Genomic DNA, 16,149 nt, shown 5'->3' with positions numbered 1-16,149 from the left:
AACAAAGACATTGGGAACCTCCAAACACTTGACCTGACCCCAGTTCGGCTTTATTAAGGGCAGATCATGCCTACTAAACCTGGATGACTTCTTTGAGACAGTCACCAAGGCCATAGATGAGGGAAAGGTGGTTCACACAGCCTACCTTGAGTTCGCCAAGGCGTTCAACACCATTCCTCACTCGGGTATTATAGAAAAGCTCACCAGCCTGAACATAAACCCCTACGTCACAAGATGGGTTGCCAACTGGCTTACAGACAGAATTCACATGGTAAGAATAGCAGGCTTCAGGTCCAACTCTAAACCAGTCACAAGTGGTGTCCCGCAAAGCTTGGTTCTGGGACCCCTACTGTTCGGCATATATTTCTCAGAAGTACAGGCAAACACAGGAGGATTATGGCTAACCAAGTTCGAAACTGGGAGCCATAATTGACTCTCCGGCTGACACGGACATCCTTCAAAAAGGCCTTACTGAGACACCTGGTGTCAAAGTCATGGCCTCAAGCTAAATGCCAAAAAATGCATAGTCATCCCGTTTGGGAAAAACAAAACACCCATGAATTACCACATAGGCAGCAGCCCCCTGAATACCGAAGAGGTAATAAGAGATCTGGGGACCCAGGTAGATAGTAATCTCTCCTTTGACAATCATATTGCCAAAGTAATTAGGAAAACCTTCTATGTGGCCCATCTAATTACTAAGGGGTTCGCATCTAGAAATAAAGAGGTTATAGTGCCCCTCTACTCGTCACTCATCAGACCCATCATAAAGTACAATGCCCCATTTGGGATGTACCTCACAAGACACTTCCAACAGCTGGAAAGACCACAAAAGCACCTCACCAAGAGGATTACTGGTCTCAAACATATGTCCTATGCAGCCCAACTGAAAAAACTCCAGCTGTACTCAGTGGCATATTGCTTCCTCAGAGGTGATCTCTGCCTGACTTACAAAGCCATGTCAAACTCAGAATTGATGGACATGCTCCACCTAAAGAAATCCAAGTCACTGCAAGCCATGCGCTCTAGTGAGCTAAACCTCACCACAACAATAAATAGAACATGCTGGAGGGATAGATTACTGTCACAGACACTCCCCATGATTTGGAACAAATTCCTAACTACATTAGGCAGAGCCCCTCACTAACACTCTTCAAGAGAAGCCTTGTCGAGTGGATGGGTAACAGAAATACACCCCTGTGATCACTTCATTGGTTTTGCTTGACAGAGGCTCAGTTAATTAATCAATGGGGCAGCGAAAGCTGACACACTCTGGCTAGGCTTAAAAATGCCCTTGGGCAGATAGCCTAGTACCTACCTATGAACCTATGAACCTATACATTAAGCATTGCAGGGAAAAGCATTAATATTTGGATGGATATTGTGCTAGCTGAAGTGATATCACAGTTGAGTATCCAGTTTTTGCAAAAGCAGGAATTTAGGGATTTGAATGCATGTTAGGTCTTGTGTGTTACTTATCTCTCAATCAGACTTTTCCAAGAAGTTCCAATACAAGCTGAGAACATTGAATCCTTTGCCTAACAAGTGCCATTGGGATGTGAACTAGGTGAAACACAGAGTATCCAAGGAGAGGTTACTAGGTGATTGTACAAGCTACAGATGGACAGGTATATCTGTAGAATGATTTTTGAGCCAGGCATAACGGAATAGAAGTAAGCAGATGCTTGAATTTTAGGCAGTCATTTTCCAGAAGTGACTAGTGATAGTCTGATTGACTACTGTGTCCTGAAGTAAGAATCTCTATATGAAGGAGTAACACATTTACTAAGGGAAGAGATTATAGCAACCAAGTGACTACAGCATTTAATAATGTGGAGCATTATGACCATGAGAGCATGACTCTTTGTTTGTGGGAATCAGGAAGTCATGTGGGAAGGAGCAGTTTGTGGACAGCCACCTTTTGTGAGATAGTATCGTGAGGAGGCAGACTGAAGGAGAAGACGTCCCCTGCGGAGAGGGGAAGGGGGATTGTAGCAGTGACCAGGACATGTGCCTACTGATCCTCGCTGCTAAAGTGTTATACCAGCAAATAAATATACTCTGCTTAGTACAAGGGGGATTGTAGCAGTGACCAGGACATGTGCCTACTGATCCTCGCTGCTAAAGTGTTATACCAGCAAATAAATATACTCTGCTTAGTACAAGGGGGATTGTAGCAGTGACCAGGACATGTGCCTACTGATCCTCACTGCTAAAGTGATATACAAGCAAATAAATATACTCTGCTTAGTACAAGTTACTTTTTCCATTGTTCTCTGTGTTGCCATATAGAGTAACAGACGCTAGCTGTAAGCTCTAATCTAGCTGTGGCTGTCACCTTCCAAGCACACATTTGCATTCATACTGTAGTTCCTTGCATGCCATTGTGTCTAGTCTACGTTTCCTTGCAGATTATCTCCTTGTTTCTACTTGATTTGCCGTTTTTATTCTTATAACTAGGTCCACAGGATCAGCCGAATAGCTCCCCTGTTCTGCACTCAAGTACCCCATTTGTTCTTTTATGGGCCTGGGAGCCAGGTTTTATTGGTCTAGGTAAGAACTTTCTGGTCCATTTATTCTCTGACCAGTGAGCTGTATCAGCCGTTTCATTCCCTCATGGAAGCAAGAGTCAGCTGCTGTGGAGAAGACCAGTCTGCAGAACCCATGGAATGACCTAACCCCCTCATCTTGCAGCTTACATGCTACACCCATTGATGTTTATAGGAGGTACATACATGCTACCATGCATGTATAATCTTCTGACCAATTAATGCTGTGCTTTGCTACCATACATACCTACTCTTCTGGCCAGGCATGGACCACTTTACAGAATGTGTGTGCTACATTCTTTGTCGCAGGTGATCCACGTGCACTCTTATTTATGTATTTATTTATTTACAATTTGTTAATCAGGTGAGTGAGCTGGTCAGTCATGACTCAAGAACATTACAGAACAAATGCATGCAAATAAAATAACATTATAGCTGGCAATTATGGATATAAAATTGGAGGACAGTTACGTTAGAATTTCAGGCATAAATCTCAACAAGGATAGGATCTATGAGAATGAGAAACATTACAAATTTTATATACAACTGAACATTTGTTGGTCAAGGCATATTTAGAAAGCTATCATTTTAACAATGAGACCTAAGTCAGTGGTAGGTATTGTATTGCATTAGCCTGTATCCATAAAGCAGCTGTAATTTGCTTCCTTGCATAAATGAGCACTTAGTGAGGTTTGAATATTTGATTATTTTTAGCCTCATTTGGAAAGTTGTTCTGGATTGCAGGAGTTAATCTGCAGAATGCTGTCTCTCACCAGTGGCATTTTTGAACTTAGATCTAATTAGTGCAAGTGTGGTGTATTGGCTGGGTGTTAAAGAGTAATTTGTTTCCTAGCTTGGGGATAATCTTTTAAGTGGGGGACAGCAACTACAGAGAAGAATTTTGTAAATCAGAGTAGTATAAAGAAAAGTTGCTTTGTTAGCAATTGATCACCATTTGACCTGCTTTAATAGGTCACAGTGATACTTATTTCACTCCTGGTAAGTGAGACCAATATAGTGAGCCAAGCCAGCCACCCCCCACCCAAGATGACTAGGCCAGTATTGACTGCTCACACTATTGCCCCTGCCATGTTGGCTAATCACTGTTAACCTCCCTGCGCCATTGGCTGCTCAGTTCCATTCTCCCTGCCCCATCTCTACAAGTCTTGTGCCACTCATCAAACAGGGATCATCTGGGGTACACTCAGGGTTTTATCTCATTGCACAACAGGGCTGGGCCCTAATGTGCCAGTTGTGATAGCTTCACACATAATATTTATGGGTAGGGGAGAAAAAAAGTAACAGACAAAGATATTAAACAGACTCTTTGTATTCATAAATGAGAAGGAATGAATACTGCTAGCATGGAAAGGGAAAATAGAAAGGAAAGAGAATAGATGGACAGATGGTTATCTTATCAGATGAGTGAAAACCAAGTGACTAAATGATAGCACTTCTCTGAGGTGTGGCAGTATTGGAGTTGGTTATATTAAACCTAGGGGTGCATGCTGTGAGCTTGTCCTAAATATTTATTAATTTACTTGACATTTGTTAACTGGGTTAGTCCAACTGAGCCACAGGCCCATTTTCAGTGGAGACCCGAGGAGAAAAGCTCCAGACAATGTACAGTCGTGCAAAGATAAAACATACACATAGTGATCTAATGTACAAGCACATAGTATAAATATATAAAATACTGCAAAGATAAAACATATACATAGTGATCTAATGTACAAGCACATAGTATAAATATATAAAATACTGCAAAGATAAAACATATACATAGTGATCTAATGTACAAGCACATAGTATAAATATATAACATACAAATCACAACGCAATACTCTGCAATACAAACAATATACCATTACAAAATATACAATGTATTATAGGAACACTCAGTATTTAAATCAAAAGAATCATAGTCCTTAGAATAATTTTTGTGTTTTAATCCAGGAGGGTAACAAACAGGATGACATTACATGACAGCAAGAAAAAAGACAAAAAAGAAGCGTTAGATGGAATATAAGGTGAGTACCTGAAAAAGTTGTCATGTGAGGGCTTGGCAAGGGCAGGACCTACTCCTTTGTAAATATTGTCTTAGTTCCTGCTTAAACAGGTGCTTTTGCAGAATATTTCTTATGTTAAGGTCCCAGGCATGTGCTACTGAGTACTTATAAAGGGATTTTCCAATGCTGTTTTTGGGTTTTAGATGTCAAGGAGGAATTTGTCAGAGGTGTGAAGGTGTTGGAGAACTAGGTTGGAAAGGGAGGGGCAAGTAGATGGATTACTCAGAATGGAGTGAGTGACACATAGCTGAGGAAGGAGAAGTTGGTGAAAGAATTCAGGCCATTGAAGTGTCTTACGGGCTAGGCTGTGGTGAGAACTGTAGGGAGATGGGTGGAACATCTGGCTATTTTATCGCATGTTTGTTCAACGTTGGACAGTAGTGTAGATTAAATATTAATAAGGATAGGGGTAGCATAGGGTAGACTAGATAAAAAGAGTAACTGAGCTAGAGAGAGAGTTTGGAGGAAGGTGTAAAGAATTTTTGATTGGATATATAATGAACAACGAAGAATATAAATAATGAAAAAGACAACTTAAAAGTGAGCTGATCATTTTGCTTTAAATAAAATTGCTGTTTTTGTGGAAATGATTTTGTTGCGCTGATGAGCCAGACAGCTGTGGTGATAAAATGGGAGGTGATGGGGAGAAAGCTTAAGGTACTAAGAAAGGATAAAGTCAAGGTCCAAATGGGTTCCCATTAAGAGTGCTCAAAAAACAAATAGGAGTGCTAACAGAATCACTCACATCACTGTTTAAGAAGTCCGCATTAAAGGGAGTGACATTGGGGAATTGGAATGCAACAACTGCATCAGTAGTCAAGGGGAAGGCAAAAATGTCCTAAGAAACTATATCATAGTTAGTTAGTTAGCCTAACCTCAACTGCAGGGAAAACCACAATGACAATATACACAGTGACATCAGTAAAGCATACAGAAGAAATTCATCTGCAGGACTTGAATCAGTGTAGGTTTCAGTTAAAATATACTGATAAACAGAAATTATATGAATTCTATAATTGGGTCAGTGCAAAACGAGACTATGATATCCACTGGATATCGTCAACCTACATTTCAGCAAGGTCTTCTGCTCCACTGCACTTAGCAGGGCACTAATCGAGCTAAGAGGAGTAGGTACTGGAGAAAGAATGGTGAAAGGGTGAAAAGGTGTATAAAATGGACAGCTCAGAAGGTTCTGGCACTGATTGTTTACCTTTGGATGATGGAGAGTAAACACTGGTGTATTGTAAGGATAAGTCCTCAGACTGGAGCTTCTGACTGAGTTCCTATCAGGCATCCTGCACTCTGCTTGTCAGACGTTTAAACAGGCAACCCAGAGAAAATGATGTAACTTATCACAAAGCTTTGCATCCTTGAAACTAGTTATGTTATTCAGGAGATGTCAGAGGGATAGACTCATACATCTCTATTTCTAAGTACAAGAAATCTGGACAAAGCCAAAAATAATAGGGGAACAAAGGCCCAAAATCAGGGCAGATTTTAAATATTGCTTTTATAATATTAGAAAGTTGACAGAATAACAGGTTTGCTTTAGAATGTATTTTCTGAAGCATATGAAGTCTGAAACAAAATGCATGTCATTTTTACTGACTTCAGACCTCAATGATTTGTCAGAAAAACACAAATTTTATGACAGACAGACCAAAAGTACGAGGCAAAAATCTGTACAGTCTGTAAAAATCTGGACAGTTGAGAGCTATGGATAGACCCTTTTCATAAGGGGTTTGACACCTACTTAAGAAAAATCTTCCGTGAGATTCCCAATTTTGCTTTCCAGGTTTGACCAAATGTTTTTGTAATCCAGGTAAAGAGATACTGAATCAAAAGCAGCAGCCAACAGAGACAGTAGTAGGTGACAGCATGGAGAGGCTAACAGCATGGGCAGAGAAGTGACAGCATAAAGTTAATGGGAAAGTGAAATAGGAGACAGCAGGGAGAGGCTAACAGCATGGGCAGATAAGTGGCAGCGTAAAGTTAATGGGTAAAAGTGAAATAGGAGACAGCACGGAGAGGCTAACAGCATGGGCAGAGAAGTGGCAGCGTAAAGTTAATGGGGAAAAGTGAAATAGGAGACAGCAGGGAGAGGCTAACAGCATGGGCGGAGAAGTGACAGTGTAAAGTTAATGGGAAAAAGTGAAATAGGAGACAGCAGGGAGAGGCTAACAGCATGGGCAGAGAAGTAGCAGCGTAAAGTTAATGGGGAAAAGTGAAATAGGAGACAGCAAGGAGAGGCTAACAGCATGGGCAGAGAAGTAGCAGCGTAAAGTTAATGGGGAAAAGTGAAATAGGAGACAGCAGGGAGAGGCTAACAGCACAGGCAGAGAAGTGACAGCTTAAAGTTAGTGAGGAAAAGTGAAACAGGAGACAGCAGGGAGAGGCTAACAGCATGGGCAGTGAAGTGACAGTGTAAAGTTAATGGGAAAAAGTGAAATTGTAGACAGCAGGAAGAGGTTAACAGCACAGGCAGTGAAGTGACAGTGTAAAGTTAATGGGAAAAAGTGAAATTGTAGACAGCAGGAAGAGGTTAACAGCATAGGCAGTGACGTGACAGTGTAAAGTTAATGGGGAAAAGTGAAAGGTGTAGCAGAAGCTGAAAATCTGTAAGATATGAGATGTCCAGATAACCTGAATAGAAAATGTAAAAGGCATAGGGGTAGTAGCCATAGCTTCAAAAGCAGAGTGAGAAACATAGCAGTAAAAGGTAACACAATTCTAGGCTGTATCCTTATGAACATCGACTCTAAGGATAAGGATGCTAGTTTTGTATAAGGAGAAGGGAATAACATGTTTGGACAGAGTATAGTGGAAGGAACAAAACTGGGAAATGGATGGAGACTGGATCCATAGGAACAGGTAGTAACTAAGGGATTATTTACATATGAAGACAGGAAGGAGACAGGATATGTCTGGGTTCACAGAAAATGCAAGGCATGTGTGATGGTACTGCACTGAAGAGAAAGGGCTAAGGAAGAACAGGGAGGGTGTGATTTCATAACTCTCAGAATAAAAGAAAGGCTTCAGTATGGATATGAGAAAGTATTACTTTAAATAGCAAGTGGTGTATAAATGGAATGAGTTGCTACAGTAGATGATAAAGAGTAAAATTAATGATGCATTTGTGGGGTCATGACACAGGTGGTAAAAGTAGGGAGGCAGAACAGAGTGGATACTAAAGGGTGCCACCTACAACAATCAAGCAGATGAGATGGACATTTGGTCTTCTGGTAACAAGTTGTATGCATGCATGACCGCATTCCCAGAAGTGTCACCTGCACACAGTATGTAGGAGGACAGTCTGTGGCACATCAAAGGACTCATCAGATCTTTGAAGGGCTTTGGCCGCATTGCTGAGTGGGTATTCATTTGGGTGATACCTCCTTACTACGGCAGTGCACATTTTCTTATAGATTATTTCCAAAGATAATGCAACATTCCATGTCCTTCTATTTCTGCTCAGAAAAAAGTTTATTCTTTCAATACAAGTTGGTAATATGTAGAATGACTACACAAATCACATTACACCATGGCACTGCATTCACTTATTTACAGTTGTACATGAGGGATGACCATATGGAAGGCCCATTTTCAATGTAGTCCCACTGAGCGATCTCCAAACTAATACAATATTTTAGAGAGTACAATATATACAATTAATTCAAAATAAGCAGGCAAATAAACATAATAACTAACACTGTATTTTCTTTAAATTTAAAATAATTCCTTAAACACTCTCATACCTCACAATCGCTTAAATTCTTATTTATAGCTTTTAGTAATTTCACAGTAAGAAGCTGCTTTTGAGCTAAAAGATTTAGCACCACCTTCCTTTGCATAATTTCACCCAGAACACGTTAAACATTGTGCTAACTTCACTGTTAAACCACTTACATATATATTTAACCTTTCTATGTCTCAGTAGTCATAAACGTTTTAGAAAGATTGTGCTATTGCCTATTTCCACACTTCTTAATTTGCCAAAGAATTATGAAAAAAAGATTATCATCAGTGTCTAGGCTATGTTGGTAAGTATGCCCTCTTGCTACATTAATATCACAACTTTAGCTATGTCTACAGTTCAGCGATAACATTACTGACTGTTTAGGATAGCATGTTTACCAATACTAATAGTGTTTTATTTTAGGAGATTTTTTCCTGTAGATCTTAAGAAAGCTGTTGATACTGTCAGTCACTTGCTTTTGCCTATTTTTTCTTCTGTTCCAGAACCATTAACTCCTGCCATCTCTCATTGGCTTTTTAATCCCCACATTCTTTCCAGCAATGAGGACCCTGAGAAATGAAGACAAGAACTAGGGATCTTGGATGACATCCTCTCACAGGCATTAGGAGGTAATTGTTAACACCCAAACTATCATCCCCCAAGGCAGCCAATAAATGAACTGTCAAAGTGGGTCTCCCAGTGCCAGCAAAGTGCTGCATGTTTGTTTACACACAGCACACACACACGCACACGCACGCACACGCACGCACACACACACACACACACACACATATCCAACTACAGTACTATGTATGACTTCCCGACAAACAAGAGCATCTCTCATTGCCCTTGCACTGTTGCATGCCTACTTATCCCCAGTAGGTGGCAGCAGCACAGTGAACTGAATCACTCCCACTTCCCAGGATTAGTGAGTTAACCTTTGGCCTCTGTCTCCCATTCCCCAGCTTAACTGATCCCATACCTGTCCACTTGGCTTCAACAAGAGTTTCCATGGCTGCAGTCAGGGTTTCTTCTCTGTGTGCAATGGAGCCAGCATTACTCACATTGTCTTTGACTTGGTGATGACTCTTTGCTTTGGATCACTGATTACCTTGCTAACCTACCAACATTACATAAAGTTAAAACTCATGATACTCTTTGTTCGACAAATAACATACATTCTGGAGTTGTACAAGGATCTGCTTTTGGTCCCCTGCTTTTTTCTCTCCATTTATTACTAATTTAATAATTGTTTATTCTTTGCTCGCTGCAAAATTTTACAAAGATGGCAGTCGGTTATCTTGTGAATAGTATACAGTTGTGTTTTCAGAGGCACCTCAGTCATGCTTGAGCTGGATTCAAAAGCAGTGAACTTGCAACAAATTCTTCCTGAAACTTACACTATGTTGTTAGGGTCTGCTCAAAAACTTAGATTAACCTAAGGTTACCCTTTCTGATTCACTTTGGGAATAATGATTTAGTTCCATCTTACACTTTTCATTTCACGCTTCTCGGATACCCTGTAAAATTACTGATTGATTTAAAATATATAAAAAATCATTACACTATTGAATTCTTAAACTAATATTGTTTTGGGTAAAATATCTTAATTCAAATGCAGGAATAGTATTTGCCATTATTTACAGCTGAAATATCAACAAATGCAAGAGAGACAGATACCATAGTAAATAAAGTAAATTTTGCAGATATATTCTTCTTTGTACTCAGTGTTTACATCATAGTTCGTAAATAAGGTCAGTTGTTTTCCAGTCCTAAAAAGAGCTCAGTTTATACATGATTCTTGTATATTTAAATATGTTCTTACTGGATGATTTCTGCCAATTATTGACAAATAAATTAGATGCACATATTCAGCACTATTCTTTGAGGTCTAGTAATGTCAGTGTTATCACTTTTTAATGTTCTCACTACCATTTAATTGGACATAAAAGAGCATACTCTCTCCTAGTACCTTTGGATATGCTTTCATTCTGCATCAGATCAATTCTGCATCAAAAATGTTCAGGTCAGCTTTTTTAAAACAATATTGGGTAAATGTACAATGCAGAGAAATATCACGCTGATACCTTTGTTTATATGGTGTGTTTGTGTGTGTGTGTGTGTGTATACATATATATATGTACATACACACACACACACATATATATATATATGGGATCCATACAGATTCTCAAAAACATTTTTCACCGAATGATTATCGGTGGGGCATATTTACGTGAAAGTGCTTTTCATCGAAAAAGCACTTTCGCGTATGTATGCCTGTTCCAGAGATCGTACTACGGTGCGGGTAAGGGAAAATTCCCTTTTCCCCACTGTAGTGTGATCTGGTATGTTTGTGTTTCTTTACTTTTGCAGAACATGCCTGATTTTTCTTATATTCTGTTTTCCTCCAGCGTTTACCAAGGAAAGTCTGGCCGCTTAATGGTACTTCAGCGAACAGACTTTTTTTTCTGTTGGCATATGTTCAATTTATAACAGGCACACTGGTTTGGCTGTCCAATCAGCATGCTCATTTTTGAATGGCAATGAGCAGTCATTGTATAAAACATTTTATTGATACAGATGGTAGAAAGCCAAATGGTGGAACAGTAAAGCTTTCTAAAAGGGATGGCATAGCAATGAAAAAAAACATAATGAAAAAACAGAGCTGGTAAAGGACTACATGTCAGTATTCACAGAGAGAGGATAGGCAGGATGTAATCCATGCAGTTAGCAAAGACAGCCACATAACTGATTTTATTTATCTGTCAGTGCATTGCTTACATTTGTTAACTGGAGAAAGAAAGTAAAAAATGATAAAATGACCATCAAATTCATCCAAAAAGCACAGCAATAACAAAGAAGCACCTTCCAGATTTTGGGAGATATGCAATCTGTATCTTGATACTCCAAATGGCAAACAAGGATAAAAAATGGATAAAATTTACAAATGGTACAGACAATTAAAACAATAATGAAAGTGAGTTTATCTGCTGTGGGCAAAAGGTGGCAAAGTAACATGGTAAATATTTACAGAGAAGGGTAAGGTAGATCAACAAGCAGAAATTATGTAACATGGTTTTACTAGTGTCAATGTCAATATCAGCCAACAGATAGACAACACAGAATTATATTTGTTAGCAATTACATAATAATGAAGGACATCCCATAAAAATGTACATAAGTAAATGAGAGAACAACAGCTAATTATAGCTTTAGCAAACTGCTCTCAGTGGATACAGAAGTAAAGCTAGAATAACAATTTATTATAGATTTAGCAGGTTTACTGTCAAAATGTGGAAAATCAAAGCAATTTTCCACTTTTTGATCTAATTTGTTATCCGAATTTGGTAACACAAAATTACTAAAATGTCGAAAATGGTAACAATGGAATTGACATTCGAGCACCAGAAGTTCCAATGTTGAAATTCCGTGTTACCGGTAAGATTTTTGCACAGAGGGCAAACCCCTGTGCACCCCACCACACCCCCTGCATATTATATATTCCAACTCAGAGATTACACTACAGTGAGGAAAAGGGTAACTTTCCCTATCCCTGCTGTGGTGTGGCGGTTATCAGAATGTCGATCCCATATTAGCGAATACACACAACCATTCCATTATGAGGATTTGAACATTTATGGATTGGCATTACAGAAACTGGAAAACACACATCCGGCCATCCCAGTTTCGCGTAAGTGAAGGTACTCACCAAGACTTGATGATGAATTCAATTCCAGCAATACGACTCTCCTTTGCTTACTGACTTATCATCTCTCCATTTGGACCCCCTAAATAGCTTGAAACATGACCTGCCATGCCACTAGAATCTCTGTTGAACCAAAGCCTCCATACAGGCTTCAACCCTAGGCCATGGAGGACTGCAACTGTTAGACTTCTACACAAAGGCGTACCATCAATAGACCCAGAAAACTACAGACCCATAAATTTGACTGCTCTTATATGCAAGGCCATGGAAAGAATTATTGTGGACCTGATAAACAAAGACATAGAAAATCTTCAAACACTAGACCCATCCAATTTTGGTTTCATCAAGGGCAGGTTATGCCTACTAAACTTAATGAACTTCTTTAAGAAGGTCACTAGAGCTATAGACAAGGGCAAAATGGCACATGCTGCCTACCTTGACCTGGCATGGACATTTGATACAATACCTCACTTGGGTATTAGACAAACTCACAAATTTAGGCATAAATCCTTGTGTCACCCAATGGATAACCAAATGGCTCACAGACAGGACACATGAAGTTAGGTTGGGGGAATCCACCTCCACCAAGATGCCTGTTACTAGTTTCCCACAGGGCTTGGTACTGGGACCCTCCTGTTTGAAATATACTTCTCTGAAGTGAAGACAAATGTACAGGATCTTTTGGCTGACCAGATTTGCTGACAACTGCAAGCTAGGTGAAATAATTGATTCCCCCAAAGAAATAGATATCCTCTAGGAAGGTCTCACACAGACAAACTACTGGTGCCAGAACCATGGAACCATGGTCTAAAACTCAATGTACAAAATGCATTATTATAACCTTTGGGAAGATGACCACCCCCTACAAATTCTAGTGGTAAGGAACGTAGAAAGTCAGGTTGACAGTAACCTGAATTTTGATCAACATGCTTCAATGGTAGCAAGCAAATCCTTCTATGTGATGCAACTTATAAATAAGGGCATGACATCAAGATCTAATGAGATCATAGTCCCACTATACTCACTCCTCACCAAGCCAGTAATCGAGTATATCAAGTTCAATACACCCTTTGACGTGCCTGACTGGGCATTTTCAACAACTGGAGCAGCCACAGAGGTTCCTCACTAAAAGAATACAGGGTGTAAACAATATGTCGTATGAGGGCCGCCTCAAAGCCCTGTCCCTGTAGTCAGTATCCTACAGACTACTAAGGGGCAGTCTATGCCTAAAGTACAAAGCATTCTCTGATCTATCCCTGATGGATCTGCTACAACTCAAAGCAAACAGCATTAGAATTAGCTAATCTAAGGATGTAAACCTCACCTGTGACATAAACAAAACATATTGGAGGAACAGGTGTGTGTCTCAGAGATTATCCCTTTTCTGGAACAGACTCCCCAGTCATGTAAAACAGAGCTCTTCCCTAAGCCTTTTCAAATACAATTTGGACCAATGGATGTGAAATCACAAATTCACATCTGGCTTGTTGCCTGAGTCCTTTTTGGACAGGGGCAGCTTGTAGATGTCTTAAGGCACAGGCATATACCAAAGCCATTCTAGTCCCTGGACATTGATATTGAAAAAATTGAGACATGAATGGCTAGGCTTAAAAAGAGGCTTTAAGACCACTAACCTAGAAACCTCCTATGAACTCTACAGCAGATTTTTCATTTGTCATGTTTATCCTGTCTGATCACAGGCTAGCAGTTATTTATAACCTATGCCGAATGTATACTTTGTCATGACATTTATTTCATTTATTTAGGTTTCTGTTCTGCACTTGTCAGCTATCAAGCCAGCTATTATGCCTCTTCTGGTAAATGCTTACAGCACATGCTTTTTTCATCTGCCACTTTTAACTATGGCAAGGATTTCCTGAAAAGCAAGGTGTGCTATCGCAAAGGGTGCACAGCTGTGTGAAACACAGCAGTAAATCGAAGAGGAATTATTTATTTTGACTTTGTTAACCTGGGTCAAGCACTGATCCCACTGGACCTATTTCAGCCTCAGCCCTGAGATAAACACAACAGATACACAACATAAACAAAGTGAAAGATAAAATGCAATGTATACATGTATTACACACATAGTGAATAGAAGCATTATATACTGAGTGGATATCAGAGCTGGCACACTGAAAGAATCGCAATGAAAAATGGACTTAGAGACAAGAAGTGTAGAGGGAAGAAGGGTAGAAAGAGTTTGTTATATGGCCAGAGAGAGAGAGACAGTAGATGGATTTTACTAGAGTCTAGTAATGTGCTTTGAGTTCTGACTGGAAAATGGAGCAAGAGGGATGATCTTTCAGAAAAGAAGGGTGAGGCTCCCACAGTTTGGGACCAAGCACTGAGAAAGCATGGCCTGTGCGATGAAGCCTTGATTGGGGGTTTGAGAAAAGAACTTGAGGGGTTAAGACCTCTAAGGCTATATGTTGGTGCACCTATGAAGTCTGCAAGTTAGTGTGGGGAAGGTCTCATACCTGACAGGTTTAAATAGCTTATAGGTGTGTCGAAATCATGTTGTTTCATAGGTAGCCAGTTAGCTTTGGCAATGGTTTTGCAGTGGTTTTCATTTCCTGGCAGAGAGTGATGAATCTACAGATCACATTTGAGATGGTTTGAATAGTGGATGCACTTCTATTAGAGGCAGCAGCAATTAAAGGGAGACTGTAGTCAAGCTGAGCCAGTGAGATACCTTTACCTATGAAATTCCTATGGGTTCTGGAAAGGAAAGGGGAGATCCTATTAGCCAGAATAGGAGAGAGCTCATTTTTTGTATGTGTAGCCTGGCTGGAGATGGAAATTTAGGAAGGGGTCCAACCAGGTCCCTAGCTATTTAAATATAGTAACATTTCCAATACTGTTATTTAGCCGATTGTGGATTTGTAGAGGTCTGGAGATAGAAGTGAACATTTGCCTAATACCAAAGAACATTATTTTTGTTTTGGAGGAGTTGAGCAGTAATTATTTTCACTGACCCTTTGAATAAGGGCATGAAAATCAGCCTGAGTTTTGAGTTCAAGAGAAGAGACATTGTGTTTGGAGTAGTACTGGAACATTCTATCAGCATAAAGCAGGACAGGAGAATGTGGTAAGTCAAAAGGAAGTTTGTTAAATTTGATAGAAAATAGGACATGTGCCAGTATAGATCCTGGGGGGGGCACCTTTCTGCAGAGGGACTGGTGGAGAGGTTCATGAGCAGAAATTCACGGAGAAGTGGCAGTTAAAGAGGTAGTTTTTGAACTAGGACAGTGTGTCATTGTTAATTCCTATTTCAGTGAGATAGTCTAGGAAAAATAAATGACTGACAAGATGAAGGACTCATGAGGGTGATAAAATGGCTCCAATGATTACGCTTTTGTCCATTTTGAATGTTATCAGTGAGTATCCAGATAGCTGTGCTTGTACTGTGACCAGATAAAAAAAGAAAAACATGCTGCATTTGAGAATGAAAGTGGTACTGGCTGATGTATTGAGTGAGTTTCAAGTCAAGTCATTTTTCCAGAATCTTTCCTAAATGAATGAGGATAGAAATGGGCCAGATGTTTGATGGATTGGAGTCTGAGGGATTGCAAATGGGGTCACCCAGTGCATTAGAGTGGACTTCATGGATCACCTGCAGATGGATGAGTAGCACAGCAAATACACAATTGGACATAACCGTGCATGCCACACCTACAAAGGAGTACAATTGGACATAACTGTGCATGCCACACCTACAAAGGAGTACAATTGGACATAACCGTGCATGCCACACCTACAAAGAAGTACAATTGGACATAACCGTGCATGCGACACTTACAAAGGAGGACAATCAGATATAACTGTGCATGCCACACTTACAAAGGAGTACAACTAGACATAACTGTGCATGCCACACTTACAAAGGAGTACAATGAGACATAGCTGTGCATGCTACACTTACAAAGGAGGACAATCAGACATAACTGTGCATGCCACACTTACAAAGAAGTACAATCAGACATAACTGTGCATGCCACACTTACAAAGGAGTACAACTGAACATAACTATGCATGCCACACTTACAAAGGAGTACAATGAGACATAGCTGTGCATGCTACACT

The sequence above is a fragment of the Protopterus annectens genome, chromosome 5.part0, assembly GCF_019279795.1.
Source record: "Protopterus annectens isolate FY-2018-M chromosome 5.part0, PAN1.0, whole genome shotgun sequence".
NCBI classification, from domain to species: Eukaryota; Metazoa; Chordata; order Ceratodontiformes; family Protopteridae; genus Protopterus; species Protopterus annectens.
This window is presented reverse-complemented; position numbering follows the sequence as displayed.